The sequence below is a fragment of the Tursiops truncatus genome, chromosome 18, assembly GCF_011762595.2.
Source record: "Tursiops truncatus isolate mTurTru1 chromosome 18, mTurTru1.mat.Y, whole genome shotgun sequence".
NCBI classification, from domain to species: domain Eukaryota; kingdom Metazoa; phylum Chordata; class Mammalia; order Artiodactyla; family Delphinidae; genus Tursiops; species Tursiops truncatus.
The window spans coordinates 61,155,598-61,181,536 of record NC_047051.1 but is presented as its reverse complement, the minus strand read 5'-3'; positions in this window follow the sequence as shown (position 1 = coordinate 61,181,536).

Below are 25,939 nucleotides of genomic sequence, written 5' to 3'. Positions count from 1 at the left end.
GTACAAAGGAACTTATTTCCAAAACAGAAGCAGAGTTACAGATGTAGAAAACAAACTTATGGTTACAAGGGGTTAAAGGGGAGGAGGGATAAATTGGGAGATTGGGATTGACATACACACTACTATATATAAGACAGATAACTAATAGGAACCTACTGTATAGTACAGGGATCTCTACTCAATACTCTGTAATGGCCTATATGGGAAAGGAATCTAAGAAAAAGGGTGGAGATATATATATATATATATATATATATCTGATTCACTTTGCTGTACACCTGAAACTAACGCAACATTGTAAATCAACTATAATCCAATAAAAATTTTAAAAAATAAACTTCTTCAGCATACAAATCATTAATCTGAATATGCATATAAAACATTAAAATATGTATTAATTACATATTTAAAAATATACTAATTTTAGAAATGGAATCAGTGGTTGAACTTTAATCATAAAATTTCCCTTTTATCAGGCCATATATTCGTGAGTTTGAAGACAAAAGTCACATCTCTTTTCAGCATATCTTGTGATTATGTCGAACCCATCAAAACTAATCAGGATAGCACTTTTATCAAATATATTTCAAATAGTTTTCAAATTGATATTTTAATTAATATGGATCTGATAGTAAACCATTAGCACAGGTTTAATCCTGAAATAATATGCAGTTGAGTAGTCACCTCCTGACAAGAAAACATATTAACAATTTGATTTGTTACTTAAGCAGAAGCCTAGTTCCATATACTAAAAATTCCACCTGAATCTTTCCCAGTTTCCATAGGTATCCTGCAGTTTTTTCCTGTATGTATTTTTAATGCTCCCTTCATAATAATGAGCACAAAGTTTTCCATTGAACTTTTATTTCACCCTAAAGCAGGATGCCCATTACATTTGTTGGGATTTATTGGAGTATTACTAAAACTAATATGGGTTCAACTCAATACGTGTTTTTGGTCAATTATTTTTAAGCTATTCTTTTTTTCTTTTTAATCCACAATATGGTTAATTCCTTCCTATAAACCTATTTTGACTAAATATAGGTAATGTTAGAACTAGTCATAGAAGCGAATGGGTAAAGAATACAATTTACAAAGCACTTTTATATATGTTAGCCATTGTGACCTTAAGTAGTCCCACTGGGACAGGCATTATTCATATTTGTTTATTTTAGAGCAAAGGAAACAGAAGCATACTAAAGTGTCTAAAATGGCACAGCCTGTAGTGGCAGAGTCAGACTTCTAACTCTAAGCCCTGTGGGAACACCCTGTGTTCCTCTATAAAGTGCATCAGGGATCCTGAGGAATGAGCAATCACTTTGGTGAGGTCCCACACGTTTATTTGTAAGAATAAGTTAATTATTTGCTCATTTATTTATTTGAAAAACATTCATTAATATTTTAAGATGTACAAAGCACTGAAATCTACATTGGAGAAGCTGAAAAGATTTTTCACAGGGAAAATAAAGATTTTTAAATATTCCAATGGAAATGGGCAGAGTCTAGAGGTTAAATAGAGATTGTTGTAGAAATTCAGAAAGAATGATGAACAGTTCAGCCTGGATATTTTAGGAAACAATGCACTGAAATGTTGAACTGGGCATAAATAAGATAAATAAGAATGCCCCACAGGGGTGTAAAAATCATGCCAGGAAAAAAGGACCAGTATGTTGAAAAAAGAAAAGACATTTGTAATGTTTAGGGACAAAGGCATCATAATGAAGTTCCAAAAAGTCATTTACAAGAGACCTGCCCTACGTTACCCCCTTTTAGGAGCTGATATTTGGTTTTTCTGAGTTTGAAATATTATCCTCCTTTCTGATTTTCACCTTCAGCTGAGAGTCTCTGGCTTGTGAATGACTGAATTAGACCTTAGTCCCAGTCCTGTGTACCCTCCAGGTATTGTCAATATTTTGTGCTTCTAGACAAACAAAAGAACATGGTGTTATTTACTCATCCATGCTGTAGGGAATGTCAAGAAAATTAAGTTCATATTCTGAGGTCTTCTGAAAATAGTTATTGCAAGATCTGTGTGATTTTCGGAGAACATCCATGCCTCAAGCATTCACTTGGGTATCCTCACGTCCTTTAGGTATCTATCTGCTCTAATGCCCCCATTCCTGTGACTCTGTACCACTATCCCTTAGATAAAATAGCAACAGCAATGCCCCATCTCACCCCACACTTTCTATGCACATCATCTTGCCTAATTCTTCCCTGTAGTATTTCATCAATATCTGACACATATTAAACAATTTAATAGTTTCTATTCCACCATCTCTCCACTAGAATAGGAATTCCATGAGGGCAGAGAATTGGTCCACTGTATCATGTATCTCTAGCAACTAGAACATTGCTCAACATATTAATACTCAATAAATATTTATGGACTAATTAGGTAGGTGAATTGACATAAATAAATGTCAATAAGATGTCAATTTTTTGTGGGTTTCTTTTTTCAGTAGTTAAATCATTATCCTTTGTCATTTCATCAGATTTCAGTTGTAGAATAGCCATCTTGAATTTCATAATCATTCTCTACTCCATAATTATATAAATTCTCAAACAAAGAAACAAACATCCTGGTTAAATTACAAGTATGCTGACTTAGGTACAAATAATTGAGTTGACTAGAAAATTATGGATATATTAATATCAATGTCTGAGAAATTAAACATAATTCTGACTAAACTTTAAATGGCTCCCACAAACTTTACTTGTTAAAAAAGCCACTTCTAACGTTTCATTTGTTAATAGCTGCATTTTTGTCAAGCCTTTAAATGATATTGCTATTAAATGCTCTTAGTGCATTTATTCACATCGGCATGGACAGTTTTCCAGAGAGCAGTTTCACAAGGAGAATTAATTTTAGTCGATTTCACTTTCAAAGCCCCAATCATCATGAAGCAAGTGAAATGGAATGCCTGTAGGAGACCACCACCTATGACACAGAAAGACTGAATTCTGAGCATATGCACTGTAAACACCAGATTTTATATCATTATATTTCCTGTCTGGCTCTGAATGACTTCTGCCCTGCAGAACTATTAGCAAACAACAAAAATGTTAGCAATTCACAAGCCAAGGGATAACCAACCTACTGAAATACGTCTTCCCTTTGGACATATAAAAAAAATGCCAGCAGTTAAGCAAGCTGATGTACAATCACACCTTGTAGGGCAGGGATTTCTGCAAGAATATGCACTTATATCAAATATTACTGTTCCCATCACTGCCTGGAATTTATGTAATTTAATTAATTTATGCTTCAGTGGCATTTTGGAAGTGAAGTGGTTCTGAAGTAAGCATTGGATATGATCTACTTACCATTCCATCATGGAAGAGTGATGAATAAATCTAAGGCTTTCAGTAAAATAATGCTTTAATATAAATTAGTTTGAAAAGTTTGGAACTGTTTAATAAGTTTTCTATCTTTAAGTAACATAGTGATAGTCACACTGCAGGAACAACTGAGGTTTTCACACGAGATTTGAGATTAGATTGAACTCAGAATACACACACACACATACACATACATACATATATATGTGGATATATATGCATACACATATCTCAGTGTGTATGTATGTGTTTAAATTTTTATTTCAGTATAATATACAGATAGCAAAGTGAAAATATCGTAAGTGTACAGTTTGATGAATTTTCACAAACTATGCATCATGACCCACATCAAGAAACAGATGTTGACACATCCTAAAGGGTGCCCGTCATATTCCTTTCCAGACAACAATCCTTACCCCATCCCTAGCAAAGATATCCATTGCCCTGACTTCTAACTGTAGAAATTTTTTCTGTTTTTGTATAAAGCCCATGTTTGGAATCATGGTTTTCTTCATAGGAAAGCAGCAGAGTATGGACGAAAACTGTTTCACAGCTCTAGGCAAGCTACTTGGCCTGAGACACTGTTATAATTGAGATGATGATAAGAATTAATTTAGTTTATGTCAAAACACAACAAAATTGTATAAACAATCAAATGGAAGGTTTTGTTACAAATCATTTTCCTTTCAATAGTCTCCCCATCAAGCTCAATTACTACTGCATCTATTTTTCCTAAAATGTTTGCTATGGCTAATAAGCAAATACAAAATAAAAGGTAATAATATACACTCAAGTACATGTACTCTCTGAGGTTAGGGACTGTTTCTTATTTATCTCTATTTTCCGGTAGTAAGAGGAAAGTATTTGTAATAAAATCTAAGGCACTAAAAGCAAACAAACAAACAAAAATCCTAAATGAATGAGTAACTGATACTAGAACATTGATGAGACACTGTCAATTACACCCCATCATGGCTGAAAAACAGCAAATGCTTTTCATGTTCAGTGAATACTTAGATTGTGCCATAACTTGTTCTAAGTGCTTTTGCTTGCACTTAACTTATTTAATCATAATAAATCCATGAAGTGAGCATCTCTATTACCCTCATCCCCATTTTACAGATGTGTCCAGTGGGTCACAAAGTTATTAGCACACAGCTAGTAAGTAGTGGATCCAGAATTCAATCCTGGCAGCCTGGCTCCCAAGCCTGAACTCAACCTTGACTCCTTACAACATGGGCATATTTGATACTCTTGAGAAAGAGGAGGGTAAGATTGATGATGTTGATGTGGATTAATGATAAGAAACCATACTATGTTCTTTCAGAGTAAAATTTACCCTTCAGACCACATGCATACAACTTTGATTAATCTTTCCTCCTAAGTACATTATATATCAGGTAGGAATAATGCTGTCTCAAGGGCCATGACAGGCTATTAGAAACGAATCATAAGATGTAAAAAACACCCTAAGTAACAATAAAGATTAGGCAACTCAAAGAGGACAAAGGAACACAGCTCTGGCAGCAAACCCCCTAGCATAAATAAGCTGTACTTCCCTGTGTTGGACTTAGAAACTTGCATAGAACCTGGGTCAGGGCCAGGAGTTTGGATTTTACGGCTGCTCCTTAGAATAGATACCAGTATTTCCATTGTCAATTAACATTATAATATATCCTATCAATAATGACATTTAACATGGAGTAACTAATTTATTTCTCACAGGGATTCCACAAGTAACAAAAAAGAATTAATATTAACTTTGTCACACTGACAATGTAACTGTCACTATGTGACTACTATCAGGATAAATTTGGGGTACATAAGTAGCATTTTTAAAATGGCTTGGAAATAAACATGTCCACTGTTGAATGATGAAAGTCACTGCTCTCTGAAGGACAGAAAGTTCTCCACTCATTAAAACATATGGACGTTTATTTCTGGAAGTGGCAAATCTCATAATCATACCATCTTATCTTAAGTTATTATCTTATCTTTTGTTTGTTTGTTTGCGGTATGCAGGCCTCTCACTGTTGTGGCCTCTCCTGTTGTGGAGCACAGGCTCCGGATGCATAGGGTCAGCGGCCATGGCTCACGGGCCCAGCTGCTCCGCGGCATGTAGAATCTTCCTGGACTGGGACATGAACCCGTGTCCCCTGCATCGGCAGGTGGACTCTCAACCACTGCGCCATCAGGGAAGCCCAGTTATTATCTTATCTTAAAATACACATGGTGCATCAGGACATGCCTTGGTGAATCACGACAAAGCAATTTCAGAAACAACTAAGTATATAGTCTACTGATTGTAAATTCCTTTAGACTCTGGCAATCACAGTTATAAATTCGCTTTCTCCCAATCACTCGGCTGTCATGTGTACCAGTGGTCTCGTGAGAAAACCTGTTTCTCACCTTGGGAAATCCCTCATCCTCCTCTAAGCATTCCATTAACTTCCCAGGGATGACGAGCAAAACTATGATTGCATTAAAGCAACACTGTCCAATAAGACTTCCCAAAATGATAAAAACGCACTATACCAGTGCTGTCTAACAAAACAGCCACTAACCACACATGACCACCAAGCACTTGACATGTGACTGATGTGACTAAAAAAACTGTATTTTAAATTTTACTTAATTTTAATTAACTTTAAATTTAAATAGCCACATGCAACTAGTGTCTGTCACGCTGGCCAGCACAGCACCAAGTATATTAGAAATTAGTGTGATCCTTACCTCCCCATCCTTATCATTTTCTTTCATGAAAGTAACCAAACACTCCTAAATTGTCAAAAAGACAAAGGTAAGATTCTGCAGGCAGCCTGTGTTTGGGCTGCAACTCTTCGCAGAGTCTCTAGCCTGCTGGCCTACTACATCAGATTTTGGATTCACCAAGCCTCCACAATCATCAAAAACAGAAAGCTTATCCTGGAGGACCTTCAAGATGGCAGAGGATTATGACGTGGAGATCACCTTTCTCCCCACAAACACATCAAAAATACATCTACATGTGGAACAACTCCTAAAGAACACCTACTGAACACTGGCAGAAGACCTCAGACCTCCCAAAAGGCAAGAAACCCCCCATGGACCTGGGTAGGGAAAAAGAAAAAAGAAAAAAACAGAGACAAAAGAATAAGGATGGGGGGGGGGGCTTCCCTGGTGACTTAGTGGTTGAGAGTCTGCCTGCCGATGCAGGGGACACGGGTTCGTGCCCCGGTCTGGGAGGATCCCACATGCCATGGAGCGGCTGGGCCCATGAGCCATGGCCGCTGGGCCTGTGGGTCCGGAGCCTGTGCTCTGCAATGCGGGGGGCCACAGCAGTGAGAGGCCCGCGTACCGCAAAAAAAAAAAAAAAAAAGAACAGGGACAGGACCTGCACCTCTGGGAGGGAGCTCTGAAGGAGGAAAAGTTTCTACACACTAGGAAGCCCCTTCACCGGCAGAGACAGGGGGTGGGCAGTGGGGGAGCTTTAGAGCCACGGAGGAGAGCACAGCAACAGGGGCACAGAGGGCCAAGTGGAGAGATTTCTGCACAAAGGGTTGCTGCCAACCAGCACTCACCAGCCTGAGAGGCTTGTCTGCTCACCTGCCAGGGCAGGTGGGGGCTGGGATCTGAGGCTCAGGCTTTGGAGGTCAGATCCCAGGGAGAAGACTAGGGTTGGCTGCGTGAACACAGCCTGAAGTGGGCTAGTTGGCACCACAGCTAGCCGGGAGGGAGTCGAGGAAAAAGTCTGGACCTGCTTAAGAGGCAAGAAACCACTGTTTTGGGGTGCGTGAGGAGATTCAGAGCATTGCCTAAACGAGCTCCAAAGACAGGCTTGAGCTGCGGCTGTCAACATGGACACAACAGACAGGCATGAAATGCTAAGGATGCTGCCGCAGCCACCAAGAAGCCTGTGTGCAATCACAGGTCACTATCGACACCTCCACTTCCGGGAGTCTGTGCAGCCCGCCAGTGCCAGGGTCCTGTGATCCAAGGACAAGTTCCCTGGAAGAACACATGGTGCGCCTCAGGCTGTTACAACGTCACACCAACCTCTGCCACCACAGGTTTGCCCCACATTCCAGTTATAACTACTGTACCCCTCCTGCCCCCTGGCCACAGCCAAAGGCCTGTAATCAGCCACTGCTTTAACCCCATTCTGTCTTGGGTGGGAACAGAAGCCAGAGAGCAACCTACATGCAGAGGAGGGGCCAAAACCAAAGATGAACCCCAGGAGCTATGCAAAAAAAAGAAGAGAAAGGGAAATTTCTCTGTGCAGCCTCAGGAGCAGCAGATTAAATCCCCACAATCAACTGGAGGTACCCTGCATCTGTGGAATACCTGAACAGACAACGGATGTTCCCAAAACTGAGGCAGTGGCCTTTGGGAGCAACTGCAGACTTGGGGTTTGCTGTCTGCAACTGACATGTTTCTGATTTTTGTGTTTATCGTAGTATATTTTCAGCACTTGTTGTCATTGGTGGATTTGTTTATTGGTTTGGTCGCTCTGTTTTTTTAAAATTATTTTTAAGTTTCCAATTTTAATTATTTTATTTTATTAATTTTTTATTTTATTATTCTTTTTTTCTCCCTTTTCTTCTGAGCCGTGTGGCTAACAGGGTCTTGGTGCTCTGACCAAGTATCAGGTCTGAGCCTCTGAGGTGGGAGAGCTGAGCTCAGGACACTGGACCATCAGAGACCTCCTGGTCCCACAGAATATCAATCAGTGAGAGCTCTCCCAGAGATCTCCATCTCAATGCTAAGACCCAGGCTCCACCCAACGAACAGCAAGCTCCAGTGCTGGATGCCCCATGCCAAACAACTAGCAAGACAGGAACACAAACCCATCCATTAGCAGAGAGGCTGCCTAAAATCATACTAAGTTCACAGACACCCCGAAACACATCAACGGACACAGCCCTGCCCACCAGAAAGACAAGATCCAGCCCCACCCACCAACAGTCCCTTCCACCAGGAAGCTGACACAAGCCACTGAACCAATCTTACCCACTGGGGGCAGACACCAAAAACAATGGGAACTATAAACCAGCAGCGTGTGAAAAGGAGACCGAAACACAGAAAGTTAAGCAAAATGAGAAGACAGAGAAATATGCAGCAAAGGAGCAAAGTAAAATCCCACCAGACCAAACAAATGAAGAGGAAATATGCAGTCTACCTGAAAAAGAATTCAGAGTAATGATAGTAAAGGTGATTCAAAATCGTGGAAATAGAATGGAGAAAATAAATGAAACATTTAACAAGGACCTAGAAGAACTGAAGAGCAAACAAACAATGATGAACACCACAATAAATGAAATTAAAAATTCTCTGGAAGGAATCAGTAGCAGAATAACAGGCAGAAGAACAGATAACTGACCAGGAAGATAAAATAGTTGAAATAACTACTGCAGAGAAGAATAAATAAAAAAGAATGAAAAGAATCGAGGAGAGTCTCAGAGACCTCGGGGACAACATTAAACACACAAACATTCGAATTATAGGGGTCCCAGAGGAAGAGAAAAAGAAAGGGTCTGAGAAATCATTTGAACAGATTATAGTTGAAAACTCCCCCAACATGGGAAACGAAATAGTCAATCAAGTCCACGAAGCACAGAGAGTCCCATACAGGATAATTCCAAGGAGAAACACAAAAACACACACATTAATCAAACTATCAAAAATTAAATACAAAGAAAAAATATTAAAAACAGTGAGGGAAAAGCAACAAATAACGTACAAGGGAATCCCCATAAGGTTAACAGCTGATCTCTCAGCAGAACTCTGCAGGCCAGAAGGTAGTGGCAGGACATATTTAAAGTGATGAAAGGGGAAAACCGACAACCAGGATTACTCTACCCAGCAAGGATCTCATTCAGATTCGACAGAGCAATTAAAATCTTTACAGAGAAGAAAAAGCTAAGAGAATTCAGCACCACCAAACCAGCTTATACAACAAACGCTAAAGGAACTTCTCTAGGTAGGAAACACAAGAGAAGGAAAAGACTACAAACAAACCCAAAACAATTAAGAAAATGGTAACAGGAACATACATATAATTACCTTAAATTACCAAAAATTACCTTAAATCGATTAAATGCAACAACCAAGAGACATAGACTGGCTGAATGGATACAAAAACAAGACCCATATATATGCTGTCTAAAAGAGACCCACTTCAGACCTAGGGACAAATACAGACTGAAAGTGAGGGGATGAAAAAAGATATTCCATGCAAACAGAAATCACAAAAAAGCTGGAGTAGCAAGTCTCATATCAGACAAAATAGACTTGAAAATAAAGACTATTACAAGAGACAAAGAAGAACAACACATAATGATCAAGGTATCCATCCAAGAAGAAGATTTAAGAATTGCAAATATTTATGCACCCAACATAGGTGCACCTCAATACATAAGGCAAATGTTAACAGCCATAAAAGGGGAAATTGACAGTAACACAATAAGAGTAGGGGACTTTAACACCCCACTTTCACCAATGGACAGATCATAAAAAATGAAAATAAACAAGGAAACACAAACTTTAAATGAGATATTAGACAAGACGGACTTAATTGACATTTATATTTATAGGACATTTAATCCATAAACAACAGAATACACTTTCTTCTCTACTGCTCATGGAACATTATCCATGACTGATCCTATCTTGAGTCACAAATCAAGCCTTGGAAAATTTAAGAAAATTGAAATCATATAAAGCATCTTTTCTGACCACAATGTTATGAGACTAGATATCAATTAAAGGAAAAAAAACTGTAAAAAATACAAACACATGGAGGCTAAACAATACATTACTAAATAACCAAGACATCACTGAAGAAATCAAAAAATACCTAGAAACAACTGACAATGAAAACATGATGACACAAAACCTATGGGATGCAGCAAAAGCAGTTCTAAGAGGGAAGTTTATAGCAATACAATCCTACCTCAAGAAACAAGAAAAATCTCAGATAAACAAGCTAACCTTAAACCTAAAGCAATTAGAGAGAGAAGAACGAAAAAAAACCAAAGTTAGAAGGAGGAAAGAAATCATAAAAATTGGATCAGAAATAAATGAAAAAGAAATGAAACAAAAGCAAAGACCAATAAAACTAAAAGGTGTTTTTTTGAGAAGACAAACAAAACTGATAAACCATTAGCCATACTCATCAAGGAAAAAGGGAAAAGACCAAATCAACAGAATTAGGAATGAAAAAGCAGAAGTAACAACTGACACTGCAGAAATACAAAGGATCATGAGAGATTACTACAAGCAACTCTAGGCCAATAAAATGGACAAACCAGGAAGAAATGGGCAAGTTCTTAGAAAAGCAGAAACTTTCAAGACTGAACCAGGAAGAAAAAGAAAATATAAACAGACCAATCAAAGGCACTGAAATTGACAGTGATTAAAAATCTTCCAGCAAACAAAAGCCCAGGACCAGATAGCCTCACAGGCTAATTCTATGAAACATTTAGAGAAGAGCTAACACCTATCCTTCTCAAACTCTTCCAAAATATAGCAGAGGGAGGAACACTCCCAAACTCATTCTACAAGGCCACCATCACACTGATACCAAAACCAGACAAATATGTCAGAATAAAAGAAAACTACAGGCCAATATCACTGATGAACATAGATGCAAAAATCCTCAACAAAATACTAGCAAACAAAATCCAGCAGCACATAAAAAGGATCATACACCACGATCAAGTGGGGTTTATCCCAGGAATGCAAGGAATCTTCAATATACGCAAATCAATCAAATCAGTCAATGTGAACCACCATATTAACAAACTGAAGGATAAAAACCATATGATAATCTCAATCAATGCAGAAAAAGCTTGCGACAAAATTCAACACCAATTTATGATAAAAACCCTCCAGAAGTAGGCAGAGAGGGTACTTATATCAACAAACTAAAGACAATATATAACAAACCCACAGCCAACATCGTTCTCAATGGTGAAAAACTGAAAGCATTTCCTCTAAGATCAGGAACAAGACATGGCTGCTCAAGCACCACTATTATTCAACATACTTCTGGAAGTTTTAGCCACAGCAATCAGAGAAGAAAAAGAAATAAAAGGAATCCAAATCAGAAAAGAAGAAGTAAAAGTGTCACTGTTTGCAGATGACATGATACTATACATAGAGAATCCTAAAGCTGCCACCAGAAAACTACTAGAGCTTATCAATGAACTTGGTAAAGTAGCAGGATACAAAATTAATGCATAGAAATCTCTTGCATTCTTATACACTAACAATGAAAAATCTGAAAGAGAAGTTAAGGAAACAATCTCATTTACCACTGCAACAAAAAGAATAAAACACCCAGGAATAAACCTACCTAAGGAGAAAAAAGACATGTATACAGAAAACTATAAGACACTGATGAAAGAAATTAAAGAGGATACAAACAGATGAAGAGATATACCATATTCTCAGATTAGAAGAATCAACATTGTGAAAATGACTATGCTACCCACAGCAACAGAATCAATGCAATCCATATCAAACTACCAATGGCATTTTTCACAGAGCTAGAACAAAAAATTTCACAATTTGTATGGAAACACAGAAGACCCTGAAAGCAAAGCAGTCTTAAGAAAAACAGAGCAGGAGAAATCAGGATCTCTGACTTCAGACTATACTACAAAGCTACAGTAATCAAGACTGTATGGTACTGGCACAAAACCAGAAATATAGATCAACTGAACAGGATAGAAAGCCCAGAGATAAACCCACACACATATGGTCACCTTATTTTTGACAAAGCAGGAAAGAATATACAATAGAGAAAAGACAGCCTCTTCAATAAGTGGTGCTGGGAAAACTGGACAGCTACACATAAAAGAATGAAATTTGAACACTTCCTAACACCATACACAAAAATAAACTCAAAGTGAATTAAGGACCTAAATGTAAGGCCAGACACTATCAAACTCTTAGAGGAAAACATTGGCAGGACACTTTATGACATAAAGCACAGCAAGATCCTTTTTGACCCACCTCCTGGAGAAATGGAAATAAAAACAAAAATAAACAAATGGGACCTAATGAAACTTAAAAGCTTTTGCACAGCAAAGGAAACCATAAACATGATGAAAAGACAACCTTCAGAATGGGAGAAAATATTGCAAATGAAGCAACTGACAAAGGATTAATCTCCAAAATATACAAGCAGCTCATGCAGCTCAATATCAAAAACCAAACAACCCAATCCAAAAATGGGCAGAAGACCTAAACAGACATTTCTCCAAAGAAAATATACAGATTGCCAACAAACACATGAAAGGATGCTCAACATCACTAATCATTAGAGAAATGCAAATCAAAACTACAATGTGGTATCACCTTACACTAGTCAGAATAGCCATCATCAAAATGTCTACAAAAAATAAATACTGGAGAGGGTGTGGAGAAAAGGGAACCCTCTTGCACTGTTGGTGGGAATGTAAATTGATACAGCCACTATGGAGAACAGTATGGAGGTTCCTTAAAAAACTAAAAATAGAACTACCATAGGACCCAGCAATCCCACTACTGGGCATATACCCTGAGAAAACCATAATTCAAAGAAAGTCATGTACCACAATGTTCATTGCTGCATTATTTACAATAGCCAGGACACTGAAGCAACCTAAGTGTCCATTGACAGATGAATGGATAAAGAAGGTGTGGCACATATATACAATGGAATATTACTCAGCCATAAAGAGAAACGAAATTGAGTTATTTGTAGTGAGGTGGATGGAAATGGAGTCTGTCATACAGAGTGAAGTAAGTCAGAAAGAGAAAAACAAATACCATATGCTAACACATATATGTGGAATCTAAAAAGAAAAAAGTGGTTCTGATGAACCTAGGGGCAGGACAGGAATAAAGACACAGGTGTAGAGAATGGACTTGAGGACACAGGGAGGGGAAAGGGTAAGCTGGGACACAGTGAGAGAGTAGCACTGATATATATACACTACCAAATATAAAATAGGTAGTGGGAAGCTGCTGCATAGCACAGGGAGATCAGTCGGTTCTTTGTGACCACATAAAGGGGTGGGATAAGGAGGGTGGGGATATGGGGATATATGTATACATATAGCTGATTCACTTTGTTATACAGCAGAAACTAACACACCACTGCAAAACAATTATACTCCAATAAAGATGTTATTAAAAAAGAATCCAAAAAAAAAAAAAAAAGACAAAGGTAAAGTTAAGTTGGATTTTTGGATGCTGGGAACTAAATTCTTATTTTTCAATTTCACTTTTCATCTCCTCATATCAACAAAACAAAATCTTTTTTAGAGCACTGAAAATTTATGTTTTCTTCTTCTTTAGTTGAAAATTATGTCATTTTTAAAACGTGTCCTATGCAGTTTATATTCTATATATTTTAAGTCCTAATCACTATTATTATAGTACATGTGATTATAATCAGGGTGATACCAACTGAAGAAAAATGTTTATCTAAGGTAGGATATAAATATCACTCATCAGTATGTTCCCTAATGGGAATCAGACTAAATTTTGTTCTCATTGAAATCCATGTGTCAATTTCACCTGACAGCCCATGTAATTAAGGCAGGGAACTATCATGTTAACCAGCATTAGATGTTTTGATTAGTATGATACATTCCAAAATAGACAAGACATTCAAGCCATAGTGAGACAATACAGAATGTGATGGAGCATGTGGCAGCTGCATTTATTTAATATTAAAATTAGAATTCTGGATTTTCAGGCCTCCAAGTGAATTTTCAGCCTGAAATATCACTGCCTCAGATTTGTCCATCTAACTACATTAAGTTTTAATTGTCCCTTTTCATTTTACTCACTTTTGGTAAGGTAGGTCTGTAATGATTCAAGGTGTCATCATAGTATTTTTTTCAATTTTTACCATCTGGAAATATCTTGATTATCAATTAATAAATCTACTTGGGGTTCCAATTAGTAAATCTATTGTTTTCCTAATTCTGCTGTAGTTACCATGATTGAAACAGGAGAAATATAAAGAGTGATTTCTCCTGCTCTCAATGAACTTGTGATGTTGTCTTAGAGACAAAATAAAAACCTTTAAAAATTAGAGAAAAAGAACTTTTCTATGAGAGCAAGAACCATGTCTTTATTTTTCTGTCACTTATCTCATGCTTATTTTGAACTCTGACAATTAATTAGTACTCAAAAAGTATTTGTTGAATAGATGGTGAATAAATAAGAATGGTATGACTGTACCCAAATGTTAACTTCCTACAATGCCATACAACAGAAACTAACACGGCATTGTGAAGCAATTATACTCCAATAAAGATCTATTAAAAAATTATATTACTCATATATTTAGAAACAAAAATAACACAAAAAAAATTAGAATTTATTTGCATAGGTTTGCAGTGTTTGCTAACTTCTACAGCCTGATCTTCACAAACTTCCAGAACTCATTTTCTGTTCCATCCCTCCACTCCCTAAGCCATCTCAGAGTGTGAAATTAGGTCTCTGAGTCTGACTTATTCTTCCGCATCAACCTGCTTCAATATGTTTTGTTCACTAAACCTGAAATGTCTTATCTTCCAACATCACCTTAACTGCATCTGTTAAATCCACATTCTAGGCTCAGATGACTTGTAAAGGTCCAAATTCAGGTCTCCTGTCTTTCTAGAGTGTAACTTTTATCATTTTTATTATAGTCATTTCATTATTTTTCCCACTGATCAGTGAATTTTGGAGTTTAAGAAGCGTTATTTTTTCTTGTTTTGGGGTTTTTTTTGGTTCATTATTCATTCTCTCTATAGTTATAGTTTAAGTGCAATACAATACTGGGTAAAATTGGACCTGGTTTCTACTATAGTGGAGCTTATGACTTAAAATAGAGGCATTAGTCAGATAATCACAAATATGAGTACGTAATTATGAGCTAAAATTAAATTCTATAAAAGAAAAGAGTACTCAAAATATAAATAAATAACATAGCCCAAACATGAAACCTTTGTTAAAGGATCTTTTTTCTCTGTAAGCAATGCTTGAAGAGACATAAGGATTTTTTTTATCTGAATAAAAAGGATTTTTTATCTGAATTCTAATTTCATTGAGAAGTTGTTAATCAAAAAACAAGGGGTTAATAAAAATACATTTTTAGAAGACTATTCTGGCTGCATAATGGTGAAAAAATAAAATAGGGTTGAGTCTGAAGCAAAATAGATCATATGAGGAAAATTAGTTGATAATTTTAGTATTCACAAGAGACATGATGCTCAGTTGAACAGAATGTTGGCTGTGGACATGAAGATAAGACAAATTTGAAATATATTTTTGAAAGGGAATAGTGACGCTTGCTGGTAGATGGGAAATGATGGGCATCTTGGCAGACACCATCTGCTACACACCCAACTTCCCAAATACCTTCTCATATCCAACATCTGCTCTTCACCCTATGTCTCAGTATCTGCTACATGTCCAGTGTCCCAATGACTGCTCTATATCCAGCACCTCATCATTGGCTATGTAACCAGGGTCCATTCCTCTTCAACCTCCTACTTCCTTTCCAACAGATTCTGTTTTTTCCTACTAACGACAGAGATCAATGGATCTTAGAAAGGAAAACATCTCTTGTTTCAGGTCCAGGGCATGGACCATAATTGTCTAATACTATGATAATTAAATTATTTTTGGTTAGTGACTGAATTAGGTTGGCCATGGGCCCAATTCTGGATTAAAAGATACAAACAAATGCCAACTCATAGCATTTCTAGGAAGGCTTTTGCTTTCCTAATGTAACGTGACAAACTCAACTGGCGTGTTTCTTTCTCCCCTTTTGCCCATTCACATTTACATTAGTTTCCTATTGCCACTGTAACAGATTATGACAGATTACCACAGATTACCTGGTGCCTTAAAACAACACACATTTATTATCTTATTATCTTAGTTATGGGGTTCAGAAGTCTGAAATGGGACTCAATGGGCTAAAATCATCTGGAGGTTCTGGGAAAAATATGTTTTTTCATGTGTTTTCCCACATCCCTGGAAGAAGCTACCCATATCCATTGGCTCTTGGCCTCCTACCATATTTAAAGCCAGCATCTGCCAGTTGAATTTTTCACACTCTGTATCACTGTGTGTCTATCATCGCCTCCCCTGCCGAATCTCCTGACTCCTTTTACTTATAAGGACTCTTGTGGTTATACTGGGCCCACTCAGATAATCCAGTATAATCTCTCCACCTCAAAATCCCTAACTTAATCACATGCACAAAGTCTTGTTTGCTATGCTAGGCAACATATTCACAGGTTCTGAACATGAGGACATGGATGTCTTTGGGAAGGGGCATTTTTATTCCTACCACAGTGCTTTTCATTTTTAGAATGAAACATGATGCCCTAGCATGGAATAGTCTGCCATGGCACAACAAGTACAAGTGAAAGACCATCCCCAAATGCAAACTCTAACACTATCTGGCTACTGGACACTTATTAGTAGATGCATATCTCAGTGACACAGTGAACTCTCAGTTGGTTAAGCATTCTTATTTGAATTTTCTTTTCTTGCAGCTATCCACAGTAAGAAATACATTTTCATGTTATAATCTACTATGCTCATAGCACTTATTTTGAAAAAACACTGCCCTAAGAATAAACATCATTTTTTAAATTTTGTATAATTTTCTGTTGTCTTCACATTATACCATACTTCATTTGAACTATGTAAAAAAAGCAGCATTCACAATGAAACCACTTGTTAAAAGCTCCTCTTTCAGTACTGAACTCCAGAAAGCTCTTAGCAGCACCTGATAATGTCAATTGATTCCTACTTCATGACATTCCTGATCTTTGCATTGAAGATGCTGTTTTTTTCTTTTTTGAATTTTATTTTATTTATTTTCTTATACAGCAGGTTCTAATTAGTTATCCATTTTATACACATTAGTGTATATATGTCAATCCCAATCTCCCAATTCATCTCACCAACACCATCCCCCCGCCACTTTCCCCCCTTGGTGTCCATACGTTTGTTCTCTACATCTGTGTCTCAATTTCTGCCCTGCAAAAGGGATCATGTGTACCATTTTTCTGGGTTCCACATATATACATTAATATACAATATTTGTTTTTCCCTTTCTGACTTACTTCACTCTATTTGACAGTCTCTAGATCCAACCACATCTCTACAAATGACCCAATTTCATTCCTTTTTATGGCTGAATAATATTCCACTGTATACATATACCACATCTTCTTTATCCATTCATCTGTCGATGGGCATTTAAGTTGCTTCCATGACGTGGCTATTGTAAATAGTGCTGCAATGAACATTGGGGTGTATGTGGCATTTTGAATTATGGTTTTCTCTGGGTATATGCCCAGTAGTGGGACTGCTGGGTCATAAGGTAGTTTTATCTTTAGTTTTTATGTTTTATGTTTTTTATGTTTTTAGTTTTTATGAAGAACCTCCATACTGTTCTCCATAGTGGCTGTATCAATTTACATTCCCAATAGTGCAAGAGGTTTCCCTTTTCTCTACATCCTCTCCAGCATCTGTTGTTTGTAGATTTTCTGATGATGCCCATTCTAACTGGAGGGAGCTAATACCTCATTGTAGCTTTGATTTGCATTTCTCTAAATATTAGTGATTTGGATAAAATTTTCTTGTGCTTCTTGGCCATCTGTAAGTCTTCTTTGGAGAAATATCTATTTAGGTCTTCTGCCCATCTTTTGATTGGGTTTTTTGTTTCTTTAATGTTGAGCTGCATGAGCAGTTTATATATTTTGGAGATTAATCCTTTGTCTGTTGATTTGTTTGCAAATATTTTCTCCCACTCTGAGAGTTGTATTTTCGTCTTGTTTGTAGTTTCCTTTGCTTTGCAAAAGCTTTTAAGTTTCATTTTGTTCCATTTGTTTATTTTTGGTTTTATTTCCATTACTCTAGGAGGTGGATCAAAAAAGATCTTGCTGTGATTTACGTCAAAGAATGTTCTTCCTATATTTTCCTTTAAGGGTTTAATAGTGTCTGGTCTTACACTTAGGTCTCTAATCCATTTTGAGTTTATTTTTGTGTATGGTGTTAGGGAGTATTCTAATTTCATTCTTTTACATGTAGCTATCCAGTTTTCCCAGTACCACTTAATGAAGAGGCTGTCTTTTCTCCATTGTATATCCTTGCCTCTTTTGTCATACATTAGTTGACCATAGGCGCGTGGGTTTATCTCTGGGCTTTCTATCCTGTTCCATTGATCTATATTTTTGTTTTTGTGCCAGTACCATATTGTCTTGATTACTGTAGCTTTGTAGAAGAGTCTGAAGTCAGGGAGTCTGATTCTCCCAGCTCCATTTTTTTCCCTCAAGACTGCTTTGGCTATTTGGGGTCTTCTGTGTCTCCATACAATTTTTAAGATTTTTTGTTCTAGTTCTGTTAAAAAAAAAAAAAGTCATTGCTAGTTTGATAGGGATTGCATTGACTCTAGATTGCTTTGGGTAGTATAGTCATTTTCACAATATTGATTCTTCCAATCCAAGAACAGGGAATGTCTCTCTATCTGTTTGTATCATTTTTAATTTCTTTCATCAGTGTCTTATAGTTTTCTGCATACAGGTGTTTGGTCTCCCTAGGTAGGTTTATTCCTAGGTATTTTATTCTTTTTATTGCAGTGGTAAATAGGAGTGTTTCCTTAATTTCTCTTTCAGATTTTTTGTTGTTAGTGTATATGAATGTAAGAGATTTCTGTGCATTAACTTTGTATCCTGCTACTTTACCAAATTCATTGATTAGCTCTAGTAGTTTCCTGGTAGCATTTTCAGGATTCTGTATGTATACTATTATGCCATCTGCAAACACTGAGAGTTTTACTTCTTCTTTTCCAGTTTGTTTTCCTTTTATTTCTTTTTCTTCTCTGATTGCCGTGGCTAGAACTTCCAAAACTATGTTGAATAATAGTGGTGAGAGTGGGCAACCTTGTCTTCTTCCTGATCTTAGAGGAAATGCTTTCAGGTTTTAACCTTTGAGATTGATGTTTACTGTGGGTTTGTCATATATTGCCTTTATTATGTTGAGGTAGGTTCCCTCTATGCCCCACACTCTGGAGAGTTTTTTATCATAAATGGGTGTTGAATTTTGTCAAAAGCTTTTTCTGCATCTATTGAGATGATCATAGGATTTTATTCATTCTTCAGTTTGTTAATATGGTGGGCCACATTGTTTTATTTGCGTATATTGAAGAATACTTGCAATCCTTAAGTATATTGAAGAATCCTTTGCATATACTAAAGAATCCTTTATCCCTCAGTGATAAATACCACTTGGTCATGGTGTATGATCCTTTTAATGTGCTGTTAGATTCTGTTTGCTAGTATTTTGTTGAGGATTTTTGCATCTATATTCATCAGTGATATTGGTCTGTAATTTTCTGTTTTTGTAGTATCTTTGTCTAGTTTTACTATCAGGGTGAAGGTGGCCTCATAGAATGAGTTTGGGAGTGTCCTTCCTCTGCAATATTTTGGAAGAGTTTGAGAAGGATGGGTGTTAGCTCTTCTCTAAATGTTTGATAGAATTCACCTGTGAAGCCATCTGGTCCTAGATTTTTGTTTGTCAGAAGATCTTTAATCACAGTTCCAATTTCATTACTTGTGATTGGTCTATTCATATTTTCTATCTCTTCCTGGTTCAGTCTTGGAAGGTATACCTTTCTAAGTATTTGTCCATTTCTTCCAGGTTGTCCATTTTATTGGCATAGAGTTGCTTGTAGTTGTCTCTTAGGATGCTTTCTATGTCTGTGGTGTCTGTTTTAACTTCTCCTTTTTCATTTCTAATTTTATTGATTTGATTCCTCTCCCTCTTTTTCCTGATAAGTCTGGCTAAAGGTTTATCAATTTTTTTTATCTTCTCAAAGAAGTAGCTTTTAGTTTTATTGTTTACTACTGTTTTCTTTGTTTCTATTTCATTTATTTCTGCTCTGATCTTTATGATTTCTTTCCTTCTGCTAACTTTGGGTTTTGTTTGTTCTTCTTTCTCTAGTTCCTTTAGGTGTAAGGTTAGATTGTTTATTTGATATTTTTCTTGTTTCTTGAGGTAGGATTGTATTGCTATAAACTTCCCTCTTAGAACTGCTTTTGCTGCATCCCATAGGTTTAGGATCATCGTGTTTTCATTATAATTTGTCTCTATGTATTTTTTGATTTCCTGTTTGATTTCTTCAGTGATCTTTTTGTTATTTAGTAACGTATTGCTTAGCTTCCGTATGTTTGTGTTCTTTACATTTTTCCCCCTGTAATTGATTGCTAATCTCATTGCACTGTGGTCAGAAAAGATGCTTGATGTGATTTCAATTTTCTTAAATTTACTGAAGCCTGATTTGTAACACAAGATGTTATCTATCCTGGAGAATGTTCTGTGTGCACTTGAGTAGAAACTGTAATGTGCTGTTTTCAGATGGAATATCCTATAAACATAAATATCAATAAATCTATCTGGTCTATTGTGTCATTTAAAGTTTGTGTTTCCTTATTAATTTTCTGTTTGGATGATCTCTCCATTGGCGTAAGTGAGGTGTTAAAATCCCCCACTATTAATGTGTTACTGTTGATTTCCCCTTTTATAGCTGTTAGCAGTTGTCTTATGTATTGAGTGGCTCCTATGTTGGGTGCATATACATTTGTAATTGTTACATCTTCTTCTTGGATTGATCCCTTGATCATTAGGTAGTGTCCTTCTTTGTCTCTTGTAACATTCTTTATTTTAAAGTCTATTTTGTCTGATATGAGAATTGCTACTCCAGCTTTCTTTTGATTTCCATGTGCATGGAATAACTCTTTCCATCTCCTCACTTTCAGTCTGTATGTGTCCCTTGGTCTGAAGTGGGTCTCTTTTAGAGAGCATATATATGTGTTTTGTTTTTGTATCCATTCTGTGAGTCTGTGTCTTTTGGTTGGAATATTTAATCCATTCATGTTTAAGGTAATTATCGATATGTATGTTCCTAAGGCCATTTTAATAATTGTTATGGGTTTGTTTTTGTAAGTCCTTTTCTTCTCTTGTGTTTCCCACTTAGGGAAGTTCCTTTAGCATTTGTTGTAGAACTGGTTTTGTGGTGCTGAATTCTCTTAGATTTTGCTTGTCTGTAAAGCTTTTGATTTCTCTGTCAAATATGAATGACATCCTTGCTGGGTAGAGTAATCTTGGTTGTAGGTTCTTCCCTTTCATGACTTTAAATATGTCATGCCACTCCCTTCTGCCTTGTAGAATTTCTGCTGAGAAACCAGCTGTTAACCTTATGGGAGTTCCCTTTTATGTTGTCATTTTTCCCTTGCTGCTTTCAATAATTTTTCTTTGTCTTTAATTTTTATCTATTTGATTACTATGTGTCTCAGCCTGTTTCTCCTTGGGTTTATCCTGCCTGGGACTCTGCACTTCCTGGACTTTGGTGGCTATTTCCTTTCCTATGTTAGGGAAGTTTTCGACTATAACCCCTTCAAATATTTTCTTGGGTCCTTTCTCTCTCTCTTCTCCTTCTGGGACCCTAATATTGTGAATATTGTTGTGTTTAATGTTGTCCCAGAGGTCTCCTAGGCTTTCTTCATTTGTTTTCATTCTTTTTTCTTTATTCTGTTCCCTGGCAGTGAATTCCACCATTCTGTCTTCCAGGTCACTTATCCATTCTTCTGCTTCAGTAATTCTGCTACTGATTCCTTCTAGTGTATTTTTCATTTCAGTTATTATATCCTTCATCTGTTTGTTTGTTCTTTGATTCTTCTAGGTCTTTGTTAAATATTTCTTGTATCTTCTTGATCTTTGCCTCCATTCTTTTCCCAAGGTCCTGGATCATCTTCACTATAATTATTCTGAATTCTTTTTTGGAAGGTTTCCTATCTCCACTTCATTTAATTGTTTTTCTGGGGTTTTATCTTGTTCCTTCATCTGGTGCATAGCCCTCTGCCTTTTCATCTTGTTTATCTTTCTGTGAATGTGGTTTTTGTTCCACAGGCTGCAGGATTGTAGCTCTTCTTGCTTCTGCTGTGTGCCCTCTGGTGGATGAGGCTATCTAAGAGGCTTGTGCAAGCTTCCTGATGGGAGGGACTGGTGTTGGGTAGAGCTGGGTGTTGTTCTGGTGGGCAGAGCTAAGTAAAACTTTAATCCACTTGTTTGCTGATGGGTGGGGCTGTGTTCCTTCCCTATTGTTTGTTTGGCCTTAGGAGACCCAAAACTGGAGCCTACCCAGCTCTTTGGTGGGGCTAATGGTGGACTCTGGGAGGGCTCACGCCAAGGGGTACTTACCAGAACTTCTGCTGCCAGTATCTTTGTTCTCACGGTGAGACAGAGCCAACCCTGCCTCTGCAGGAGACCCTCCAACACTAGCAGGTAGGTCTGGTTCAGTTTCCTATGGGGTCACTGCTCCGTCCCCTGGGTCCCGATGTGCACATTACTTTGTGTGTGCCCTCGAAGAATGGAGTCTCTGTTTCCCCCAGTCCTGTCAAAGTTCTGCAATCAAATCCCTCTAGCCTTCAAAGTCTGATGCTCTCGGAATCCTTCCTCCCATTGCCCGACCCCCAGGTTGGGAAACCTGATGTTGGGCTCAGAACCTTCAGTCCACTGGGTGGACTTCTGTGGTATAAGTGTTCTCCAGTCTGTGAGTCACCCACCCAGCAGTTATGGGATTTGATTTTATTGTGATTGCACCCCTCCTACCATCTCACTGTGGCTTCTCCTATGTCTTTGGATGTGGGGCATCTTTTTTGGTGAGTTGCAGTGTCTTCCTGTTGATGATTGTTCAACAGTGACTCTGGTGCTTTCGCAAGAGGGAGTGAGTGCACGTCCTTTTACTCTGCCACCTTGAACCGGTAATTCAAAGATGCTGTTTCAATGTACTCTTTCCACTTTATATTCTTTTATATATATATTTATATTTATATTTATATTTATATATAATTGTCCTTCATCCTTCTGTCCTCTAGCTGTAGTTCCCTGATGGAATTTTACTTTTAAATATTTTGACCAAGATCTGTAAAGAGAACTGCATTTTACATCACAACCTCCTACACACACATACACAGTTTGTTCTCAGCTATAACTTTCTCAATTAAATTTAAGAAAAATAAATATTATGTGGATGAAGGGACTCCTTTCCTATCAGCTGCCAACACCTCTGTGTGCCAGGGCCCATGGTCTTGCATCTGCTGAGGATTTATCTTGGACAACTATCTAATTTCTTTCCTGCATCATTGATTTTTTTTCTTTCTACTGTACTATGCCCAAAAAATGTGTTCTATTACAATGGTCAAAAAAAGAAAAAGACCAAGAGGATTAATTTCCTTAATTACAAATCTCCCTCCAGCTCTGCTCCAGTTTTCTTCTGCCACCCTTACGAGTAAAAGAGCTACCAATAATCACATTCTCCACTTCATCACCTCCGTTCTCTATTTACTCTACTCTGATTGCACTTTCATTGTCACAAGCCCACTTTTGTCAAGCTGCAAGCAGCTAAGTCCAATGGCAGCTCTTCTACTCTTGTCCATAACGTTTTAGATGCTTTCAGCACAGTTTATTACCCTCTTCTATGCTAAATGCTTTCTTCTCATGGCTTCAGGAACCCCATGCTCTCCTTATTTTTCTCCTAGTCATTGACACATCTCTCATTTGCTGGCTCCTCACCCCAATCTCAGCAGGGTCCTAGACCCTTCCTGGATCTTTTACTCTCTTCCATGTACAAATATAGACTCTTGACTCAATCTAATTCCTGGGTTTTAACCAGCATTTATAGCAACAGGACTGTCAAGTCTAAATCTCCCATTTTGAACTTTCTGGAACTATGACTTTATAATCAGCTACAGAGTTGTCATCTGTGCATATATAATATAGAATTTTAGAGGTGCATATAGCCTAAAGATGACCTTCTCAGTCCTCTTTATTTCCTAAATGGCAAAACTAACATTGTGAAAAAAATAACTGACCCAAGGCTGTCAGGCACAGATTACAGATGCCTACAATACAGCACCATCAGCTATGCATTATTAGAACCAAAAGAACATGTGAATCAAGAGTGTAAGATTCCTTTTCTGTTTGCTGGCGAAGTCCAACATTGGCCAAAGCCCCACTTGCTGGACTCCTGGAGATACAAGCCCTGTGGTGGAGTGCATTCTATTCCAAGCTGAATATCACAGCAGAGGCAAAACTACATTTCTCTTCGACTTTCCCAAATAATTCAATCTTATGTTGCCACTTTCTTCTTTTCTCTCCCTGCTGACAGGTTTTAATGCACTGATGCAGCCTTACATGTTCTCCAACCTGATTATATTTCAGTTTATTGATTAAAAATTACCAGTGGGATATTAAGTTCATGCAAAGTTAGGCATAATCACTTAGTAAATGATCACTTTTGTAGAGAATCATCACTCCAGTGGCTGGCTCTTTAAATTATCCCATCAAATAGTTACTGTTCATTCAGAGCTTGCTGAGATTCAGATCATTTATGCAAATTTTTAAATCCTCAAGACTCAAAGCAGATTTCCAAAAATATAGCTTCTTCAACTGAACTGTCTTCATTGATGAGTCTTTTAAAGATCAAAGAGATATTGCAGCCTTTGACAACCAACATCTGAAGGTTTACATTAACTATTAAAGAATAAATTTTCCACATAATATTTTTTCTCTGTTGAGTCTTCATACATTGATGTTAATCATCAGGATAAACAGTTCAAAATGAGATTACAGCTGAAAACTGAAATGGCTAAACAAATTCTCCATGATCATGAGGATGACTCAATTAAAGCAAATTGCAGATAAATGGATGGAAGCAATAAGGGAAACAGGGAAATAACAAGAGAAATTATCTGTATCAAAAACAAAGTTCTAATGCCAAGATATTTAAGAGTAGTGCAAAATGGTCTGGCTTGAAAAAATAAACCAAATGTCAAGAGTTTACAGTTAACAGTGATCACAAATGCCAGGTATTTTGAATAGGTAGCATTTTGCCTGCCAGATAGTTTACTAGGGAGAAGCAATGACATGAATGTAGGCTGTGTAGTGAACAAGTATTGCTATTATTTTCCCCATAGCAATATCCAGCTGTAACTCTGTAGGCTCTTCCACACCTACAAGCTCTAAAGAGCCTTTGTTACAAGGTGTCAGAGTAGTGAAAGGACAGGATTTCTGGGACTTAAACTTCATTAAGTTTCCAGAAGAAACGTACCACTACTTTGATTTTTGGTTGGTATTCTTTTAAACAGGACAGGATTTGGCTATAGAGTTATTTTTATTATAAAAGGTAGAACTTTCAGGGAAAAAACCCTAATGCCTTCATTTCATGCTATCAAATTCAGACAGAAATGACAATTAAGCATCAGCCAATTCCAACCACTAGGGATAGGGGACCAAAGGCATGGCCCCCATCCTCCAGTTCCAGCTGCTGGCAGGTGGGGGAGGGAGGACATAATTGTGCAGGCGGCAAGCTTGTTGACGTCCCACACATCTATGCCTGGGTTCCTCTGGGAAATACCTTCACTTATTCTCAGAAACTGACGTCAGGACAGGACAGGTGGGACATGGCATTCTAAACAATTTTTGCTTAAAATGAAATAAGGGTCTGTGAAATTGTCAAAGAAAAACCAGAGCCTGAAGTGGTTAAATCGGC